This window comes from Propithecus coquereli, unplaced genomic scaffold (assembly GCF_000956105.1).
Source record: "Propithecus coquereli isolate 6110/MARCELLA unplaced genomic scaffold, Pcoq_1.0 Scaffold8, whole genome shotgun sequence".
NCBI lineage: Eukaryota > Metazoa > Chordata > Mammalia > Primates > Indriidae > Propithecus > Propithecus coquereli.
Window position 1 is genome coordinate 11,505,317 of NW_012154173.1, and position 19,580 is coordinate 11,524,896.

The 19,580-nt window shown below is 34.9% G+C and overlaps 1 protein-coding gene across 4 annotated transcripts in view; it reads left to right on the forward strand.

Moving 5' to 3' along the window:
• Positions 1 to 19,580, forward strand: part of EYA1 (EYA transcriptional coactivator and phosphatase 1) — a 326,218-nt gene that overhangs the window by 151,738 nt on the left and 154,900 nt on the right. For 3 of the 4 annotated variants that reach the window (XM_012663115.1, XM_012663116.1, XM_012663120.1), the window contains exon 1: positions 14,074 to 14,656. The exons of the other annotated variant lie outside the window; for it this stretch is intronic. The gene's annotated coding sequence lies outside the window, so the exon portion shown is untranslated. Of the gene's footprint in view, positions 1 to 14,073; positions 14,657 to 19,580 lie in introns of those variants that run through there. 4 annotated transcript variants of the gene reach the window in all.

Consider the following 19,580-nt stretch of genomic DNA (forward strand, 5'->3'; position numbering starts at 1 on the left):
AAATATACCCTAAATCTGACCGCATATCATCAATTCCCCAGGTAAGACTCTGCTCTACATTTCCACCCCTCACACCTGGATCACTGCACCACTCCCCAGATTTGCCTTCCTGCCTCTAATCTTGCGCTCCTGTAGTCTCTCCTCCATGCCCAGCCAGAGCGGTCTTTCTTGCGCGTAAATCAAATCATGTCGCTTTTCTGCTCAAAAACAAAACAAAAGCAAGCAAACAAAAACCACCTCTAGTAACCTCCCATCACATTTAGAATAAAATCCCACTCTTCTCCTAGTTGACAATACCCCACACCCCACTCCCAGCCCTGCCCAGTCCTTTCCTTCTTGTTCACTATCACCCACAGTTCTTCTTTCTCACCTCCTACTTACTAAGTTTGTTCCCTTTGAACTTGCTGTTTCTTTTGTGTAGACCACTGCCCCCACCCCAGTTTTTACAAGTATATCACCTTTTCATGGTTTAGTTCTCAACTCAAAGGGCACCTCCTCCAAGAGGCCTTCCTTGACTAACTAAAATAGCACTGCTTCCTCCATGTCCTTGTCTACCAAATTTTACCTGATTTATTTTCACTATTTGTCAATAACTAATACTCATATACATGGAAGCAGAGAAATGTCTATTTTTCTGTTTTTATTTTAATCAAAATTAAATGTTGATTTTATGTATGTAAATATGTATTTAGAGACAGGGTCTTGCTCCGTCGCTCAGGCTGGAGTGTAGTGGCTGCTCAGTGCAGCCTCAACCTCCTGGGCTCAAATGATCTTCCCACTTTGTCTCTCAAAGTGCTGGGATTACAGGCGATTGCACCCGGCCAATATCGTAATTTTAGAAGTCAAATCATTCTATAAGAATCTTTGTGGGGAGGGGAGTCTCCTACCTCCCTCTCATCTTCCTTACCACTTCCCAGAGAAAATGACTTCTCACTTTTCAACCAAATTTTGTTATGCTGTCCTTGGTTGATTTTTCATTTTTAGGTGTATGGAAGATAGGGATTTGTCTCCTTCATCTCACTCCTACCCCAATATGTCCATCCACAAACACCGGTTCTGCCATCCTTCCCGTACGATATCTCCTGATTTCTGTTAGATCAATTTTTGGTGTTTGCATTACTCCATCTCTAAGTAAGCTCTTACAGCAGCATGTCATATTCTGACTTCTTTTTTTTAAAATTGTACATATTTAAGCTGTACCACATCATGTTTTGGTATACATAGTAAAATGATTGCTATAGTCAAGCAAGCTAACCTATCCATCACCTTCTATGGTTACTTTTTTGTTGTTGTTTTTGTTGTTTGCTGGAGGACAGACTACAGCACCTAAAATCTACTCTCCAGCCAAATTTTCAGTATACAGTATTATTAACTATAGTCCTCATGCTATGCATTGGATCTCTAGACTTATTCCTCCTACATGACTGCAAGCTTGTACCCTTTGACCTGCTTCTCCCTATTTCCTCCCTATCCCTGCCCCTGGTAACCACCATTCTACTCTCTGTTTCTATGTATTTGACTTTTTAAAAACTTTCTACAAATAAATAAGATCGTGCGGTATTTTTCTTTCTGTGTCTGGCTTATTTCACTTAGCATAATTTCCTACAGGTTTATCCATATTATCGAAAATGGCAGGATTTCCTTCTTTTTAAAGGCTGAATTATATTCCATTGTATGTGTGTGTGTGTATATATATATATGCCAGTTTCTTTATCCATTCACCTGCCAGTGGACGCTTATTTCCATAGCTTGGCTATTGTGAATAATGCTGCAATGAACATGGGAGCACAGATACCTCTATGAGGTGGTAATTTCATTTTCTTTGATTATGTACCCAATAGAGGGATTGCTGGGTCATATGGCAGTTCCATTTTTAATTTTTTGAGGAACCTCCATACTGTTTTCAAAAATAGCTGTGCCAATTTACATTCCTATCAACAGTGTATGAGGGTTCCGTTTTGTCCACACCCTTGAGGACACTTGTTATTTCTTGACTTTTTTTTTTGAGACAGTCTCCTCTGTTGCCATCGGTAGAGTGTCGTGGCGTCATCGTAGCTCACTGCAACCTCAAACTCCTGGGCTCAAGCGATCCTCCTGTCTCAGCCTCCCAAGTAGCTGGGACTACAGGTGTGTGCTACCGTACCAAACTAATTTTTCTATTTTTTGTAGAGATGGGGTCTCCCTCTTTCTCAGGCAAGTCTTGAACTCCTGGCCTCAAGCAATCCTCCTACCTCAGCCGCCCAAAGTGCTAGGATTACGGGTGTGAGCCACCACCTCCGGCCTCTTGACTTTCTATAATAGCCATTCTAATAGATGTGATGCAATATCTCACTGTGGTTTTGATTTGCATTTCCCTGATGATTAGTTATATTGGTTGCCTTTTAATATACCTATTGGCCATTTTTGTGTCTTCTTTGGAAAAATGTCTGTTAAGGTCTTTTGCCCATTTTTAATTGGGTTATTGGTTATTTTGCTATTGACTTATGTGAGTTCCTTGTATTTTGGATATATGGTTTGCCAATATTTTCTCCCAATCCATAGGCTGCCTTTTCATTTTGTTGATTGTCTCTTTTGCTGTCCAGAAGCTTTTAGTTTGATATAGTCCCACTTCTTTATTTTTGCTTTTGTTGTCTGTGATTTTAGTGTTCTATCCAAAAAAGAGTATTGCCAAGACCAATGTCAAGGAGATTTTCCCCTATGTTTTCGTCTAGGAGTTTTATGGTACCAAGTCTTACATTTATGTCTTTAATCCATTTTGAGTTGATTTTTGTATGAGGTGTAAGATTGGGTCCAGTTTCATTCTTGTGCATACGGATATTCAGTTTTCCCAGCACCATTTATTGAAGAAACTGTCCTTTATTCATTGCTCTTGGTGACCTTGTTGAAAATTAGTTGACCATATGTGCTAGGGTTTATTCCTAGCCTCTGTACTCTGTTCTATTGGTCTATGTTTTTGTGTTTATGCCAGTGCTATGCTGTTTTGATTACTATAGCTTTGTAATATAATTTGAAATCAGGAAGTGTGATGCCTCCAACTTCATTTTTCTTTCTCATGATTATTTTGGCTATTTGGGATCTTTTGTGGTTCTATATGAATTTTAGAATTATTTTTCTATTTCTGGGAAAAGTGCCATTGCAATTTTAATAGGGATTACATTGAATCTGTAGATCATTTTGAGCAGTATGGACATTTTCACAATATTAATTCTTTTACTCCATAAACACAAGATATCTTTCTAGTTATTTGTGTCTTCTTCAATTTCTTTTATCAATGTTTTATAGTTTTTAGTGTACAGATCTCTCAACTCCTTAGTTAAATTTGTTCTTAAGCATTTCATCTTTTTTGATGTTATCATAAATGATTTTTATTGATTTCTTTTTCAAGTAGATTATTAGTATAAAAATGCAGCTGATTTTTGTATCTTGATTTGTGTCTTACTATTCTACTGAATTCATTTATTAGCTCTAATAGTTTTTGTGGAGTCTTTAGGGATTTCTACATATAGGATCATGTGATGTACAAACAGCCATAATTTTACTTCTTTCTTTTTGATTTATATGCCCTTTCTTTCTTTCTTATTTTTTTTTTTTTTGGTCTGATTGCTCTTGCTAGTACTTTCAATACTATGTTGAATAGAAAAGGTGAGAATGGGGATCCTTACCTTGTACCAGATCTTAGAGGAAAAGCTTTCAGTGTTTCACCATTGATCATGATGTTAGCTATAGGCTTTTCATAAATGACCTTTATTATGTTGATGAAATTTCCTTTTATACCTATTTTGTTGAGAATTTTTATCATGAAAGAATGTCAAACTTTGCCAAATGCTCTTCCTGCACCTATTTAGATGATCATGTGGTTTTTATCTTTCATTCTGTTAATGTGGTGTATCACAATGATTGATTTGGAATGTTAAACCAACCTTGCATTCCAGGGATAAACCCCACTTGGTCATGGTGTATAATCTTATCGATGAATTGTTGAATTTGGTTTGCTAATCCTTATAAATTTCAATTTTGTGCTCTCCTCTATTTATTTAACTCTCCTTTCCGTATGTTCAGTTCAGACGTGTCAGTTATTCTATTAATTCCTTTATCTTCATAGAAACTTTCCTACACCTTTGTCCCAGGAAAGTTCTGAAATTTTGCAACAGTATCTATTGGTGTGAGTCTGTTTTTATTCTTTTTGTTGGGTACCTATTGAGAGCTCTTTCAATCTGAAAACTCATGCCCTAGGAAATATTTTGGAATTACTGGTCTAAATTTTGCCCTTCATTTTCTCTGCTCTCTTTTTGAAGCTCCAGTTATTTGGATGTTGGACCACCAGGACTATAACCCATTTTCTTGTAATCTCTATACTTCTCTCTTATTTTCCATCTCTTCCTGCTCTCTTCTCTGAGAGAGTTCCTCAATTTTGTTTTCCAAATCTTATTGATTTTCACATTTCTGTTTATCTCACTTTTTTCTCCAAGGGCTCTTTTTTGTTGTTTGATGTTCTTCTTTTTAAAAAAAAAATATAATTACAGTTATTTTCCTATCTTGTTTCATGGCTGTAGTATCTTCTCTTATTTCTCAGGGAATATTAATGGGAGTTTATTTGACATTTGCTTTTGTCTGATCTCTGGTTCCTACAAGTTGCTTTTCTCATTTTGTTTCTGCATTTTTTGGTAAAGGCTTTCCCCAGACTCCTAATAATCCTTAATTATTAGCTCATATTTAAGAGTGGGGCACTTTAAAGTTGATTGTTATGTAATGACCTGTTGACCATGGTTTTTTACTCTGGGGTAATCAGATTGAGTCCTTTCCTTAGGAGACCCCCAGGTATTAAGTGTCTTAGGTCTTTCCCTTGGGCTGATCTGAATATTCAGTGTAGCCAATTTTAGGCTCCTGCCTGGATGGTCTAGCTCTAGGTGACAGTGATCTGGGAACCCAGATGGGGAAAAGGTTATGGTGGAACGGAGCACAGGGGGTTGTCCCAGCATTCAGTGTGAGAATGTTTTTTAATCTGCCTGTTTCCAATATGGTAACCGCCTTCCTGAACACATCCCAGGGCTTCTCCTACAGCCCACAGTCTACTTGATCTACTAACTATGTAGAGTGGACAAGGGGATCTAACCGCACACTACACTGACTTCTACCCAATCTTCCTTTTTTTTTTAGCCTCATTTTTACTTACACTTAACAGAAGTACTTGATACCAACAATTCCTGAGATGTGTGTGTGTGAGGGGGTGCTGTGGTGGTGTAAATTGGGTTGCTTTTCAGCCTTCCTCACTGTCAACTTTGTATTCAGCTTTCTTAGATCTACTAAATTAGTTACAAATGGTCCGTTTGGGTTTTTTCCCCCCACTTTTAACATTTGTTACTGTTTTCTTATTACTTTCTTTCTTCATTCTTGGGGATTTATGCTTTAAAAAAATCCCTTTACTGGTGCTCTAGTGGGGTTTGCAGAGAAAGCAAAAATAAATGCATACGTTCAGTCAGCCATCTTTTAATTTATTTTCACTCTTCTATGCCCACATAACATAATTTCCTCAACTGTGGGAATTCTGTCTTATTGACTGCTTCCTCTATTGCCCACAGTACTTGGCACATATTGGATTCATGATAAATATTTATTGACTGACTGATTACTGACTGATAGACCAACCAATTTGGTTGATTAGAGTTCCGAATAGCCTAAAAACAGCAAAATTTGAAAATGACAGCATTGTGGATATACCTACAATGAAGTATTTCTGAAAGGCAGGAGGTGTAGGGCTTCCTTAAAGATACTTTCATTCTATTGTGTATTCTTTTAAGTTTTTAAATTAATTTTCTGAATATTTTGGCTAGGAATTTAAAAGGGAAATATGAACTGATATTGGAATAACAGAGTACTTAGGGAAGGATATGATGGGTATAGCTAACATATAGTGTATGGTGACTTTTTAAAAAAATTTTTTTTTATTTCAGCATATTAGGGGGGAACCTTTGCCCCGCCTGAGACAGAGCTTCACCTCCAGATGGTGTGCACCACACCTATTAGGTGTGTATATACCCATCCCCTCAAGCCCCCCATGTGCCCAACACCTGATGAATGTTATTATGTGTGCACTTAAGTGTTGATCAGTTAATACCAATTTGGTGGTGAGTACATGTGGTCCTTGTTTTTCCATTCTTGTGATACTTCACTTAGTAGAATGGGTTCCAGCTCTATCCAGGATAATACAAAAGATGCTATATCACCACTGTTTTTTTGTGGCTGAGTAGAACTCCATGATATACATATACCACATTTTATTAATCCACTCATGTATTGATGGGCACTTGGGTTGATTCCACATCTTTGCAATTGTGAATTGTGCCACTATAAACATTTGAGTGCAGATCTCTTTTTAATAAAATGTCTTTTGTTCCTTTGGGTAGATGCCAGTAGTGGGATTGCTGGATCAAATGGTAGTTCTACTTGTAGCTCTTTGAGGTATCTCCATATTACTTTCCACAGAGGTTGTACTAGTTTGCAGTCCCACCATCAGAGACTGGGGCCCCATTCTCACTCTTCTCAAGAATAATGCCCAGCCTAGAATCTTGGCTTGTTTTCTTTTTAATACTGAAACTGAACTTTTTATTTCATTTTCCTGTCCCACTCAAATACATACATCATGTAAATACAGTGATTTCAAGTCTGTTCTAATTTCTTAATTTTCTTGGAGTTTTCTTGTCAGGATGGCAAATTCCTAGCACAGTTTCAATGACTCAGTGTTGTTCCATGAAGTATTTAAAGTATGTTTTTGTGCATGAGAATGAAATTAACTCCTCCTATGATGACAATGCCCCATCCAGTCAGAGCAGCTTTAGAGTTTCCAATGGAAGAAAAATATAACAATCTGTAAGGAAAATAAAGGAAAAAAATGGAAGCAAAGGAAATTCAGGGAAATCATTTTTCTTTCACAAACCAGGGGCATGTTCCATCAAGTAGCCTCGTGTGCATGTATTAATTAATTTAACTAACATTTATCAAGCACCTACTATGTGTATCAAGCTGTGCTAAACCCTGGAAACTCACCGTGCCTTGTCTGGGCCCTCATTGCATACTCATTTAGTTAAATTGATTTGAAATTCAGTTTTCTGTTGCTATTTTACTGTCCGTGTGAGCCTTACCATAGCAGTAAACATTTTCATTCCCATACCATTTTGATAAGATGTGTAACCTTGCATCCATTTTACAGCTAGCCAGTTTATAGATTAGAAATTGAGAGGATAAGTAATGTGATAACAAAGGGCACAGAGAAAATCTTTGCTGAAGCCAGAATTAGAACTCACTTGACTCTGGTGCATTTGTTTTGGTCTAGTGAGTGGTACCCTTGTCTGTAGATAGTAATAATTCTACACGCTTAAGGAAAAGAATAGCATTTCAACGTTGAACAATAATAGATATAAAATCTAAGATTATAGAAAGATGGAGTAGGAAAGCAGGGTAGTCATATGCTACTTTAAGAAGATCTTAATGTGAAATACCTCCTTAAAAATTTTTTACTTTTTCAAGTATAGGTCATTCATAGGTTGGACATAGGCATGATTTTGGAAATTTCTAAATAGAGAGCTTAGAGGTGTGGTTCTTCCTCTTCAACAGTCTTCATGACTAAATCATGAATAAATTTATTTGTGGTGAGTTAGGTCATCCATATTTGTTTTCATTTTTAGATTTATCAAATATAATTCCCCACAAAAGAGATGGGTATACTAGTGATGGTGCTGAAAATTTAAAATGTATAAAATCTGCATATCTAAAAACATTATCTTTTTCCTTTAGAATTTCTAAGTCAAAGGCACGCATTCTTTAAAAAAGGCCTATGATCCTTGAGCAGGTTTTCTGATTATTGTCTTGAATAACTTCTTTCTTTCTTTTTTTGCTTTGTTTTTGTCCTTCACCTCCTCCTTACCCCTCTCCATCCACTGTGCTGGCGGGAGCAGATCATCCTCCCAGGCAAGGACAGGAAGGAAAGTGAATGGCAATCCCCAGAGGCCAAAGCTAATGGGGGCTTTTCGGATCTTTCAGCAGGGGTTGTCAATGATAATCGTGCGGAGAGGGCTCCTCTAAGGGCACTCTGACCTCTTGGTAAACTATTTGTTTTTCCTTGTATTGATTAAAAAAACAAGCCACCAGCCTGTAACTCTCTATCAGCCAGGGTTGTTTTTAAGAATCGTACACATTTAAAATACACTGAGAAAACCCCAGATCCTTGACTCTGTTTTACTCTGCATTTCAGGTAAACCTGACCATTGGTGATATTAAAACAGAATCCCGGAAAAAGGCAGAGGATGCCCCCACTTATACTTTTTGAAAGAACGTGAATCAATCACAAATTTAAATAATCAGTATAATACCCTAAAGATTAAACCATCTAAAACAAGCATTCTTATTAATTATGAGTATCTAAAGACTAAAATATGTTTAATCTTATTTACATTTTGGCCACAGAAAGGTACTCTCTTTAAGTATTTGAAGAAACTGAGGCGATTGTTTCCCTTAGTGTGTAATATAGAGTCTAGTTTTATTCCTCACACCACAGCATACTAAAGTAAAATTCAAAGACCCACGGCAACTTGATCGCTTGTAATTATGAATCTGGATAAACCTTACAGTAGAGAGAAACCTCCAGGTTGTATACCTATTGACATTGCTTAATAAAAACTTCTGGAATAGCGGTGCTTCTGGTTGTGTTTCCAATAGCAATGTGATTGCAGTGCACTGTGGATTAAGTTACCGATCCTTTGAATTCTGACCTTCTGTCTAAAACAGCTTTGGAGGTTACTCTTTTTTTTTTCTGATTTGGGAGACTGGAAAGGGGAAAAAGTTAATGCTGCTTGAAGGAAGAAAAAATTTTAAAATTTCTATAGGTTATTAGGTTTTGGGGTTTACCCCCATCCCCTGGTAATTCCTTTGTAACAAAAATAGAGCTTCTTGATTCTCAATACTTAAACTTATACCTCCAAATGCATCAGGAAACTTGGAGTGCATTTTGAATGTAATTATTTCCTCAGTGGGCAAATCAAGCATTTATGATGTAATAGCTATTAAGATCAAAGTATATCACACTGGATAACTGAAATTAAGGAAGGCAAAATGTAAGAAATTGATATAACTGTGAAGCAAATTGTTCATATAATTGCTTGTTGTAAACTCAGACTCTCAGCTTCTCCTTTTTAGTATAAAGAAAAAGTTGGGACTATTTACAATCCCTGGTTTTGGAAGATAATTCACCATTTTTTATATAACAAATAAAAAAACCATATTTCCTGATTTTATCATTTCAAATTTAAGGATTCCTCACATTTTTTTTTCCTATTGACCATTTAATGTACTTTTCTTTTTGAACCTGCAAACTAACTTGCAGTATGTACTCAGGAATAATCAGATATTGCATAGTGATTATGTCTATTCCATACTGAATATAGAATTTTGGTATATGTCAATATATATAGTTTCATATGTCACATACTTTTCTGGATTTGTTAACTTTATGGGATATCACCTTGCTCCAAAATGATGATACAATGAGGAGATATTAATGTCCCGTTGCTCCATCTACCGTTTAGTAGTGACTTTGATGGTGCTAGAAAAATGAGGCAGATTCCAGAACAAGCAGTTACTGGGGGTAAAAAACCGTATTTTTAAGAATCAAGATTCATAAAAATATAAAATGCCTAGCACAGTGCCTGGCATGTCGTTAGAACTTAATAAATGCTAATTCTCTTTCTTCCTCCCTGAGCTGTTCATTGTTTCTGAAGAACTTAAAAACTGTGAACTCAGCTGTCATGAAACCTGGAAAACACAAAGCAAATTTCCAGATCCTCTTACATGTTTGGGAGGTGGTGACAAGATTGGTTTTGCCCATGGCTTAGAGAAAAAATTTGTTGAAGAGGAGACAACCTGGGTTTTCTAGGTTGCTTCATGTCAACAGAAATCCATTTTACACTGTGAGAAAGCAAAATAGCTTATTGCTGAGATTAAACATATGCTTCCAAGACTAATTATTTACATATTTTTGGCAGAAGGAAGAAAAAGTAACTCTGTTTGCCATTTTGGAAAATCAGTTGATTTTAAAATAGAAAACCTGTTGTGTCATATTTTTCTTAAAGTAGCTGTATCATCTTAGTCTCTTTTCTTAAAAATCTATCACTGCCCTTGCTATCATTATTAGTTTCAATAAGTATTTCTCAAAATTTCTATTAAGAATAATAATTTTTTAAGAAAACATTCTGTAGGTAGTCATTACTAGATAGGATAACAAGTTTCCTACTCTACATAAATAAATGGTTATTCTTGATGTATAATAACCAATGTGATTATTAGGAAGTCAGGAAATAGGTTATGTTTTCATATTGTGTTGATATAAACACTGTAATATTTATTAAAATACTTTACCATGGTACTTAATAGTTAGTAATTACCTCCTTTAGTGTTAAAAGCTATTCATGTTGAAATTTGAATGGAAAACATTTAGCAAAATACTGGTAGACATTCAGTTTGGTGGATTTAATGTCATTCTTAAAATAAATAGAGGATGTTTTACTTGGTTGCATTTCAGCAGAAGGCTTCTGGGAGGGGGACTCTCATTGTAGGTCTTGTGCCAGTGGAGAAAGAGCAGGTCATGGAAGTGACCACTCCAAATGCCAGCAAGGATTGTAATGTCAGCCATCCAGACAGGGTTCCAAAGGTTCCACAGAGAAGCCAGAAATGTTGTGCCATGGCATGGACCACGAGAAAAAGAAATTTATCTGGAAACAGAAGGGCTAGAAATACAGTATTTTGGGATACTCTAGCTGTCCTTCTACTTTGGACAGTTTGAATTACAAAATGTTGACTATTTCCAGACATTGGTTTTAATAATGTAGAAGAAATCATGACTAGGATTTTGCCTTTGAAGAGAAAGCATTGGTCTTTCATTGCTGAATATATTTTGCAACTTACTATATCATTATTTTTGAGAAATAATCATCTCACTAGAATTATAGAAACAAAAAGATTAATAAACCATTAGACCAGGTAATAGCATACATACTTACTTCTAAAATTATTTCAAAGTAAACATAAATAGAAGAAAAATAACTTCAAAATGCATCTTTTATTGAAAACTTCACAACTATTCAGGAACTTCATTATCATCGTTACTGGAATGGAAAAGGCAAAGGGACATTCACTGTGTTTTATCCTTGGTTTTCTCAGTGTTTATTTTTTATGTTTAATTTGATTAATCAACTGTTCATTCATGAAGCTTTAAAAAAGTTCTAAGTTATCTTTTAGATAGTTCTAATGAGTCCCTTATATCTGCTCTTGTCATACACACACACATATATAAAAATTAAGGACATTTGTTTATATTTTTTATCATGTCTTTACTTAAGATTTTCTGTTAATCTAAAAGCACTAAAAACTTCTCTCAAAATTGCAGACTTCTATATAACCAGGCTCATATCTAGGCAACAGCTGGCTCTGTCAGATAAAACCTGTTTGGAGATATAGTATATGAAAGATTTTTTTTCTCACTGATGATATTCAAACATTTCATCATAGTTGAATATTTCAAGTATTTTCCTTTTCCAGATAAAATTGTGTATTTTTTTATTTTATCAAGGAAAAAGCATATTGGTGAATTTTTAAACTTCTATTCATATGTTTATGTATTTAGATTTTTGCAGCAAATATCAGATAGTAATGTTTTCTGTTATTACTTGTTTTTATTAATACCAAATGTTCAGCAGATTTTCTTAAATTTTGTTTTAATATGTATGACTGTATTTAGGGAACAATTTAGTCTTCACAGTATATGGTTAAGTTATATAATTATATTTGTTGAAAACTTAGAAAGTTAACAGTACACTACAAACTGGGTCTTATGAATAATGGCTTAAATGTTGGCTATTTATTATAGAATACCTTATTTTTGGTTTAAATTGTATGCAATAGTAATTATTACATATTTGATATTCTAAAGAGGTAACCAGACAAAATTTATGGGTAAACATGATTATTTTTAATCCATCTAATTTTGCTTTAGGAAAAGGAAACTGTTTAAAAGTGGCAGATACATACATGGATATTACTTTTAGCCAATGACTAAGCTCTTTGTTACATAACTATGAAGCATGAGCTATAGTATATCAATTAGTGGTCACATTACATTCATCATGTTTTTCATAATTTTCTTCCCAATTATATGCATCATTTATTTAATGGGTTTTTTGTTTGGTTATATAAATAAAAATAATTGAATTTCAATATAAAAACATGTAATATGATAAATTTGATTATAATATAGGCAAGTAATTTGTATATAAAGGGGATATACTTTACATGATATTCCTGCTGTTTTGACTTCAGATAGTGCATTATTCTGGATTTGCCAATATAATCGTTCATAGATCAGAAAAATAATATTTTACCCTTTTATATCTAAAATAATTTTTAAACTATGAGAAGCCTGAGTACAATAGCTGAATGTAAAGTTTCAAACAGGGTTTAATTCTCCAAACAACACCTCAAATTTTTTATTTTATGGAGCTGAGAAATAAATATGGTTGCAAAAGCATTTACTGTTTGATATCGATTGAATTAACGTAACATTACATTTTATCTGATGACACTAGAAACCTCCATTACACACTGTATTTTATTTTCTTCATATATATGTTAATATATTGAATAGCTGCTACTTCTGGTCTGAGAAAGTGCTGTAGGTGGTAACGTAATTCTATTTCTGCTGCATATATGAGCAGATCCAATAGCAATCAACTGTTTTTTGACCTGACTTCCCAAATATGGTAGATGGATTAGCCCGTGATGCCTTGCTGGTACTATACAAAATGAAATCCTAGGTGAGTTTGCAGTTTAAGTTGTCTCATAGGTTTGACAAAGTGTTCTTTTCTGAGGAATGTAGGCTAGCATACTTCCACAGGGAAGGGGGGGATGTCTGTATTGAATTTTGGTTATTGGAAGCTTTTTGTTTTGTTTTGTTTGCATTGGAATGGTGCTTTCCTTTACAAATTAGCAAAATAAAGGTAAGACTGTGTCTATCTATTTTATTAGTTGATGATCTGAAAATGTATTACAAAATCATTTAAGAAGTTATTGTGATTTTTAAAATGTTTTTTCATATCAAGCAAGAGCAGAAAAAAAAGAAGGATACTATTTTTTTTAATTAAAAGACCAAATAAGTAGAATAGTATTATATGGTGATGACCAACAGTTTTAAGGAAAATCCAATGGGTATAAAGATTTTATTTTAGAAAAGCATAAAATTAGTTATGATGAGTGACTAGCATCAAAATAAACATTTGTATATGAACTCTGGAATAGGGCTGGCAAATTAAAATATAGTCATTAGTCACATAAGTAATGCATTCTTTAAATATTTTAAATTAACATAACAGGTCATTGATCTTATGACTGAAATCATGTATCTGCATAAAACCTGATATCTTAACTGAAGCTCAACTCTCCAGGTGAATGTTATAGATTATCAAGCATAGATTCCAAGCTTAGTGAGAATTTTTTAAAAGAATAAGCTGCAAAGAAAGTTCTAGATAAAATGAATCTTTTCTCAAAAGTCATTCAAAAATAGTAACACTGAAATATTATCTGGTTCGTATCCAAAGAATTGTTCATTGAAGACTTGCCATTCTAGAAATCATTGTAGAATCACCCTTCAGATTTTCATTGTTAATCTCATAATAGTTTACACGTTTGCTTTTTCTCTCTCTCTCCTTAATGGAAATGGCCATTCTATTTTTTATTTTCCTCAGACCTGTTACAGTTGTAGATATACATTAGGAAGAAAATTCTGAAAAGTATTGATTCCCCAAGTTTCAAGGCCTGAAAGAAGTTTTGGAAAAGTGTAAAAGATAAGGCGTAACTACTCCCCAAAGATCTTAATTGGTAGCTACTGCAGCAAGAGGATGTGTGCGTGTTGACAGTACCTCAGAGAAGTTATTCTCACACAGCTGTTTATTCAGATAGCGTGGGGTGCGTTCATTTACATAATAAATTTTTTTTTTTAAAGCAGCAAGGTTGAGTCAGACAGAGCACTGCTCCTTTCAATTGTTGCATTTAAACCAATAAGGTTAGGACAAGAGAATAGCTGTGGTTTGCGTTGCAAAAACAAAAGAAGCCCCGAGGCTCCGTGGGCAGACCTACAAGGCTGCGCAAACAAATCGAGGGATGAGATTGTGCTGTTTCTTTGTCTGGGGTTCTCAGATGCTATCTGCCGCTGCTGTTTGGTGGCGAAAGAGCGCAGCGCGCAAAGCTGTTACTAAACAGAACGGTGGGAGCTGATGGCTCCGAGTTTGGGGCGAGGTAGAAACTCTCCAGTGCCACTTCCGACTTTAAGCCTTCCTGTTGCCGTCCACTGTGGCGGTTTTCTTCCTGGGGAAAGCGTGTTCGCTCAGTCGCGCGGCTGCCCGAGCCTGCAGCAGCGGCCAGGCGCCTTCCCCCCGCGCCGGGCTGTCCCCTGCAGGGGCGCTCCGCTTCCACTAGCGCCGCCGCGGCTCCACGAGAGCGCCTGAGAGCCCTCGCGCGTCCCCGTCCAGGAGCAAAACTATGTCAGGAATGGAGGTTTGCTAACCCAGAAAATTCGAAGGAGCACATTAAACTGGTGGATGCAGCAGATGTAAGCGCTGTAAGTACAAGCTGACTGTTTGAAAAATTGTAGTGACTGACAACAGCTGTCCTGTGGGCAAAGCCCAAGATAACAGGGGCGCTTTTATTATTGTTTTGATTTGTTTTCAAAGAAAAACATTATGGCATGGGGAAAATTATGACACTTTGTACCTAGTACTTTATTGGCCACAGGGTTCCATTCTAAAAGTGTGATTTCTAACCCCAAAATTATCTCAGCAATTAGGATCATTAACAGATAATTACAAATTAATCGTTAACAATTACTTTTGTATGATCTATATACATAAATATAATACGGGGCCATATTCTTGTAGGGAAATTACTTCATACCATTTTTCTGAATTGCTGCACAAACCTCAAATATTGTGCGATATTGAATAAAGCGGTGTATATGTTATGTGTCCATTATAACACATACATAGCTTTTCTTACACACTTTAATTTGATGTGAAAAAACGAGGAAGGGTTTAACATTTGGAGGGACAATGATAACAAAAAATTGATACCACTTTTTAAGGAAGGAAATCTTTTGCTTCAATGAACTAATTTCCCAAACATTATATTAAACCGGCTCATCTTCAAAAGATGCTATCATAATCATTTGCCCAGCTAAAATATTTTTCATTTATTGACACTTTATAATAAAATTCTCAAGCTTTTGAATTATTTAAAATATTTGCCATTCAAAATCAGTATATGAATTGCTAATGACTCATGGGCTTATATTTCTTGGGAGGAGTTTTTGAACACATTTAAGCATAGCATTTGCAAGAATTCAATAAATTCAGAGCTGTCATTGCATTTAGACAAGCGTTTTTATGTTTCATTTCTTAAAATGGCAAGGGGTACAAAAAATCCGTAGTTAAGCACATTAAGTGTAGTTTTATAGGTTTGGGATTGTTTTTATAATGTGTCTTTCAGGATAGGTTTTATTTTATGCTTGTGTTTGAGTGTTTGCCCCCACTTTTTGGACTCTGAGGACAGGCACACATGAATAGTCATGCTTTTGCATTATCAAATATTTGATATTTGACTTTCAACATGCTTGAGTTCTCCTAAGGCCCAAAGTGTTCAGTAAGTGAGCAAGCAGCCGTGGATTTTCAATCTTTGAAAATTCTTTGCGGTGACAGACATAGAAGCCTAATTGAGCCACTGTTCAGTTTTAGGGTGCCAAATGGAGCTCAACTGCTATGTGAGTTTCGTAGACATGATAAATGATTTTCTCTAAAGAAAATTTCCATTTGGATGTGAAAAATTTTGTAAAACTATATTGGAAAGAAGAAAAACACTTGGAGCGAGAATAAAATCGCTTTTTAATCAAATACCAAAAGTATTTCATTCAACATTTTAAATAGAAGCTATTTTTGAAAACAATCCTTTAAAGCTATAGGTAGAATCAATGTGATTTAAATACTTGTTTTTGTTTTCATGAGGACTCTTGTCATTTTCTTTAAACGAGATACTGCAGAGAGTAATAGAGTATATTACGTTAGAATAATCAGCAATTGTTTTAAGAATTGATTTTTACGGAGTCTTTGATAAAGAAGGAAATACAGTGTTAAAATTTAAAAAACATCGTCCTTTTCCTAGAAGTTCATTACAATTTTAGGTTTAGGTTTTTATTTTTAAAATTTAAGTTTTTATTACAACACTGATATCATAGTTGAAGATACTGATCGAGGAGAAATTTTAACAAGAATATATTCTGCTTAAAATGCAGGTTTATGGCTAAGGAAGCTTTTTTTTAAAAAAAATAACATTGTGATTAGAAAATTGCCATTGTTTTTCAGAATACTCAGGTTGATCTGTGGTTGGACAAAACTAGCTCGCCTGCCAACTCTATTTATTTAGATAAGTTCAGTACTTTCACTTTGAAAATTTCTTTTTAGTTTGGGAAAAAAAGTTTTAAATTATAGTCATTTTATAAAAATTGCTTCTAGCAAGCAAAAAAGCCTATGGAAAACCCATAATTTAGACAAGTACCTACATTTTATTTGCTCTGTGCTGCTGAGATTTAGAATCCCTTTCCATTTACAGTTTACTTTTCACAGAACATTATTAACTTTTTGGCTTCATGCATGATCTTCTGTCAGATGCTTTTGATTTGTAATTTAGCAAAGTATAATAAACAGTGCAAAAGTCATGAATTTTGCTCTGCATCCTGAGCTCTGTGGTAGGGAAAATGTGATAAAATGTGTACCTTAAGTCTTGTTTGATGATCTCTCAAAGCAAGTTTGCCTTCTGGAAATAATTTCTGGGGTTGAAGAGCATGGTATTAACAGATTTAATGTGGCTATTCAATGGATTGGCGAAGTACTATGTGAGGTTTAACAAAATGAGAGAGACAAATTGAACATCAACAAAAGTTACATCTGTGAAGAATTATAAATTTAATTAGAAAAAAGGCAAACTTAAAAGACCTCATTAACTAATCAGAAGTCAAAGTTACTAGTTTAGGATTCTTGAATTTGAATTCTAGGAAGTTCTGCTATCTTTTTTTCTCTTTGTATTTTTACAACTCTGTCAATATGCTACTATGGTATTCCATAGAATGAATTTTAAAAGACATTAAAGTGAAATTACTTCATTGTAATGTAAAATGACCATTTATTACATTCTGGGAAATATTTTTACATTCATCGAAGTATTTGAATTAAAAATACCGGATTAGGAGAAGACAAGAAACATATTAAGTTTATGGATGTAAAGTAGAAAATGTGAGCTCACTGAATACTTAACATCACTTTTCTGGAAACCATGAAATATTATTTTTCTCTTTTGAACGTAAATATCCCTAATTAATTATTTTTGAAACACATTATGGTTTTAGACCTTCAAAACGCAGAAACTTCCAGAGATATTGTCAAACATTGAGAGAAATCAATAGCAATCAGAAATAGGTGTTCTTTTTAGATAAGTCATTATAAGAGTATGTTTTCTTACTGCACTGTAATCTTGTACTACACATAAAAAACTAAAAGCATGTGAAGTGTAGCATTTTGTAAACTGTAACTAATTTTGCTCACATCTGTGTCTAATTGTTGTCTGCATTCGCATTCTTGAGAGTAGATTTATTTTTCCTGGACCACGATGTGGATTCAGCTGACCAGCCTAAGTGAGGATTAGTTGTTTTAAAGTTATTTTGATTAAAGAGTCATTTTTAAATACAGTAACACACAACACATGGTTTAAATAATCCTCAAGACACAAAAGAATATATCTGAAGTATACTTAATGAAATGTAGATCATGGATACAGACTTTCAGAAATTGTAGTGTATGAAAGTACAGTAGAGACAGAGTTGAGCCAGCGTAAAAGAAATATGTTGCCATGAAAATGTATTTTTTCAGTGATGAAATGTGTTAGAATAATTTTTGTTTTGAAGTTCATTTTTTCTTTATTAACAAGTTCAAAATTTAAATATAATAGGTTAAACCTCAGATACAAATATAACCAAACTTTCAAAGTGTACAGTGAAACTAAAATTACATTTCCAAGATTGTGCTTTCTAGCTAATGTTAAAATGGAAGCGTATTTTAATATTTAACAAAAAGTATGCTTTAAATGCTCTTTCACGTAATTAAGCCAGGAGAGTTCTTAAAACTAAGTTAGTTCTCACCTATAATTTATTCCAGGTGTATAAAAATCGGGAGAAAAAGAAAAAAAGGGAAATTTATCCTTGAGGTATATTGCTGCAGTTTCTAAAGAAAACCACTTAATCTTGTGTGAGAACATTAATTTTAATAAAAATTGCAGAAGCCTATTATCACAAAATGACACATCTGCAGGCATTAAAATTTAATTTTCATTTTATACTCAAGCATCTTTTAAAGATTATTTTTCATCCTGCACATATTATAGAAACGCATACCTAGAAGTTTCACGTAACATTATACCAAGACGTGTAGACTTTAATGACGCTTTATTCTTCCTAGAAAAGTAGTGTTTCTTAATTTCATAAATCATAATTAAAAATAATAAGACTCAACAGAAGATGTTTGGTTGGATAACTTTAATGCCATTTGAGATGCTTCACTTCCCATCTTTGTTCTGTAACCCTAATTGATGTCAGTTCAGGTTGAATGAAAATGCACTTCAAAGATTTGGAATTCTGAGCCATTTTAAACATTATGTAGAATGCTCTCCCCTACTGAGGCGTCAGCCTGAGCTTGCAAGCCAGCATCCTGGCCTCACCTGAGCTCTATCACCTGCTGGCAGTTGGAGCTGCCTCTGGAAGAAGGGCAGTGACTATTAAAGCCTGCATGTTAGTTAAATTGTTCAGTGAAGTCCCGAAATACAGATTCATCTAGAAACAAAAAGTGACTAAAATGCTGGCTAACTGGGATGGTGAAGTGATCATTAAACCCTCCATTCTCTTTCTTGGTTTGAAAGCTGGAAAATTTACAAAAAACTCAACTACTTTTTCTATTTTACTGAGTAAGCGCTCATTGAATTTTAAATTGGCCTGGGTAAATGAACACATTGCTCAATGATGTGACTTTGGGTATGGAAACTTGCCTTTGCCCATTTAGAGTTAGTCCAGCATTGCCCGAAAGTTGCCCAAAAGCTGTTGTAGTGAATGTTAAATGACAAATAGTAAATGTAGAAGAAAATCATTATGATAAGGATAAGAAACTGTCAGGAGTCAAAGGGGTGGGCGGGAGCTCTATTTCAGCTGGTGATAGCAGAAGATGAAAGATCTTCTGAGGATGCTAGAGGATTACTGCTTGAACTACTGCTGTTAAACACGCTCATTTTGTTAATAGCTATTTTTTTCCAAGCACCTTTTCCAAGCTGCCTGGGCAAGGCTGCTTTGCATGTTGATTGGGGGAGGGGTAATCCCGTTTGCAGCTGTCATAGGCCAGTGATGAATCACTATCCCGTCATTTGGCTGCCTTCCCCCCTGAGAAGGGGAGGAGGAG